This window comes from Rhinoderma darwinii, chromosome 2, assembly GCF_050947455.1.
Source record: "Rhinoderma darwinii isolate aRhiDar2 chromosome 2, aRhiDar2.hap1, whole genome shotgun sequence".
Classification (NCBI taxonomy): Eukaryota; Metazoa; Chordata; class Amphibia; order Anura; family Rhinodermatidae; genus Rhinoderma; species Rhinoderma darwinii.
Genome location: NC_134688.1, coordinates 41,314,927 through 41,318,871, shown reverse-complemented (window position 1 = coordinate 41,318,871; position 3,945 = coordinate 41,314,927).

Genomic DNA, 3,945 nt, shown 5'->3' with positions numbered 1-3,945 from the left:
AACAAGTTTTCAGCCGAATAAAACAAAAGTTGAAATCGAGTCCAGGATTTGTGTGTTATTTAGAATTTCATACGCCTTTACGAGGTGGACCGATTATTTAAATGGCGGTATTGCATGGCTGTGTGATGTTGCCTGCATACAGTTATGTGAAAAATTAAGGACCCCCGATGTAAAGTTTTTTATTGTGTAACATACATAGACAATACATATCAATATTTGATCTTCATTCAAACAGTATATACAGATAAATGTGACGTCACTAAACCAAGAACAAAAACAAATTGACGTTGCAATATTTTATTAAACATTCACAAATATGCCATTCTTTCTATACAAAAAGTAAGGACAGATGCACACCGTAAGGGCAAGGCCAGACGTGGCGGAATTGCTGTGGAATTCTCCAGCGGACGTTTTTGACAGTGGTTTCAATAAATTTTTAGGAAAGTTAGTTCAAATGTTGCGGAAAACTCTGCTGCGGACTATAGGCTGTGGTGCGGAATTTTCCCTCCGCGGCATGCACTGTCTGTTACGGAAAAGCAGCGGAATTTCACTGCGGATTTCAGCCTTTGCAATGCAAAAACGGAATTCTGTGGCAAGTGCGCTGTGTTTTCTGCAACGTCTGAATTACCTGACAAATATGCAAATGTTGGTGCAGATTCGTTGCGTAATTGCCCCAAATCTGCACCAACATTTGCAGCGGAAAAACTCCGCCACGTCTGCCTGTGCTCTAAGGCTTTTACACAGGGCTGTATAAGGCCCTGTTCACAGAGTTTTTTGCAGGCAGAAAATTCTGCCTCAAAATTCCGTTTGGAATTTTGAGGCAGATTTTGATCTGCCTCCACGCCGTTTGCCATGATTTATAAGCGTTTTTCGTTCACGCCCAGTGAGCGCCATGGGCAAAAACGCTGCGAAATACGCTTTCTCTGCCTCCCATTGATGTCAGTGGGAGGTCAGAGATGTAAAAGCCCGAAGATAGGGCATGTCCCTTCTTTTACCCGCAACTGTTTTTTCAGCTCGCAGGAAAAAAATGCCTCCGCCTCCCATTGACTTAAATAGGAGGCATTTTTGGTCGTTTTTTGGCACGTTTTCCGACGCGGTTTCCGCATCAAAAAATGTGTCATATAACTCAGTGTGAACAGGGCCTTAGAGCTCAGTTTGATACGGAGCCTTAATAGGGCTGTCAGAGCAGTCCATAAGGCATCTATTGTACCACTAGTTTAATATGGAAGTATGAATCCGACACAAAAAATCATGGCATGCTTTATCGGACTCCATATGTACAGAAGTATTTTCCTAGGGGAGAATTTTTCCATATATATGGAGTTTTCGGGAGGCTATATGGCTCCATACTGAGGAGCCCAGCAGGCATCGAGATGATCTTTGAGAAACCTTAGAGAGATCTTGGAGAAACCTTATTTAAACCTTAGGCATTTAGATTGGTTTGCCCTTAGTTGTTTAAATGTGTGGTATCACCATACCTAGAGCCAAAGAGCTTTACAAAAGTTATAGATGCCTACGTGTCTGGAAAGGAATTTAAGAAGATCGCTGAACAATTGGACTTCAATCATTTCAGTGTCTAGAAGATCATCTAAAAGTGGAGAATATTTCAAACAACAGACATCTTTCGCCGGCCGTCGAGGCAAGATGTTGAAAGTTATTTCCAAGAACCCCAGAATTTCATCACAGGTCATACAAATAGTTCCCGCCACCAGAATCATAGTCGGTGTGAAGCCACGCCCCCAAAACCACACCTATTTTAGACCTTGGTGAAAATTTTTGGGCGGAAAATAATACAAAACACTTTATCTTGCTTAAGTCATTGGTTTATACATATTTTAAGGCAAAGCACTATAATAACAAATTGTATTATTACAGACTTACAGACTATTCATAGGCAAACGTTCTTATAATATTGACCTTGGTCATAGCGGAAACATTGCAGGACCCCACAACAGTACTGCAAATTATGTATCCAAATGTTAAAATTGGGTATGTTCACACTTGGCGGATTAGCTGTGGATTCTCCGCAACGGATTTAATTGCGGAAAATCCACAGCGTAATACAGTAGCATCGAAGTGTATGTGATTTGAACAATTGATTTTTATATTATTGGATTTTTAAAAAAATTGATGACCAGTAACTTTTTGACATTTTTTTTATTTTTTTTATTTCCACATTCTGACCAAGAAATTTCTAGTTGATGTATATATGTAAATTGGGTGCTGGATTACATAAATCCAAATGAACACTGCGGACAAAGCTGATACGCTTTATTATGCCTAGTGCAGGGACTAAGGGGGCGGTGCATGACACGAGGATTGTCTTTTTGGTGTTCTTTGAATTTTTGTGTCATGCACCGCCCCCTCAAGTTTTGAGCTATCAGATTTTCCCAGTGTGTTCATTTTATGTATATAGTCATCATTCAGCTTAACACATTATATAGGAGTAATAGCTACCGTCAAAAAGTTGACACTAAAAATAATGTAACATCAGAGCCCTTCCTTGGAATTATTTGTTGTCCTTTCGAACTTGGCACGGGTTCACTGCTTTCTCTTAAGACATCTGAAGAGCACTTAGTTTGTGACACTTAGATAAAAATAAGTACACGGGAAGAATTATCACTTCAGCAAAATTACACTTGACATTCCCTTGTAAACTCCACACTTTGTGCGTCTTTGTGAGTTTGCCTTTGTTAATTAACATAACTAAAATCCTCGGTGAACATGAACAGCTGGTGCGAAACATAAAACCAGATTCCAGGCATGACATTGGCGGCGGAAGGGAATCAGTAACGAGTAAGTGGTGACCTTTTCCATATGAAATATGTTTCACTATTTGCCCTAAATAACCATAAACGATGTTTGTATGTTATGTTGAGTATTTAAAATGGTGCCAATGGCCAGATGTATAAAAGCTAATTATTTTAGCTATTATTTTATATACTCAAAAATATTCAATATTCGACCCTAAAAAATGCAACAACTTAGGATAACCATAGCATATGAACAAATTACCTAGTTGTAAATTAAAGTGCTTTTCCATGTACTTACAACTGATGACCTATCCACCAGATAGGTCATCAGTACATGATCTGTGGGGTTCCAACACCCGGACCCCACACCGATCAGCTGGTCTAGTGCCTCCGTGCAGTAGGTGGACAAACAATGGTGAAGGTCATCACTAACATTAATTTACACTGTGGTGACGTAAAGGTATCTTTATAGTGTAGGAAGCATCTAAGAGTACCACTTCCACCGGAGGCGTAGAGTTATGGCAATATTAGTTGCCATGACTAACACTGGGGTCGAGATAAAAGGGGTATTACAATCTTAGACATTTATGAAATATTCACAGGATATATTTATGGAATATCCCCTAACCGCATTCAACCTGGTGAGGCGGCTGCTGCATTCATGCGGAGAATCAGTGTAGAGGTGACAGGAATTCCATCATCAGCCGAGCTTTCTATGCTCCCCTGTTTCTGTAACTCCCATAGAAGTGAATGGGAGATACGCTGTTTGTGGAATTCCTGGCCATCTCTGCACTGATTCTCCATCTGCTTGCCATTGCCTGCGGCTGTGGGATCGGGGATCCCTGTCCGGGAGATAGGTGCGGGTCCCAGAGGTGGGACCTGCATCTATCAGACACTCATAGCCAGGGGCATAACTAGGAAACACTGGGCCCCCCTCCCCTTGGTGCCACGCACAGCCTGGCCTTGTAGATAGTGCCCCCCTGTAGATAGTGCCATACAGCTCCCCGTAGATGTGCCATACAGCCCCCTGTAGACAGTGCTATACAGCCCCCATGTAGACAGTGCTATACAGCCCCCCTGTAGACAGTGCTATACAGCGCCCATGTAGACAGTGCTATACAGCCCCCCCCCCCCCCCCGTAGATTGTGCCATACAGTCCCCTTTGTAGACAGTACTATACAGCCCCCCCTTT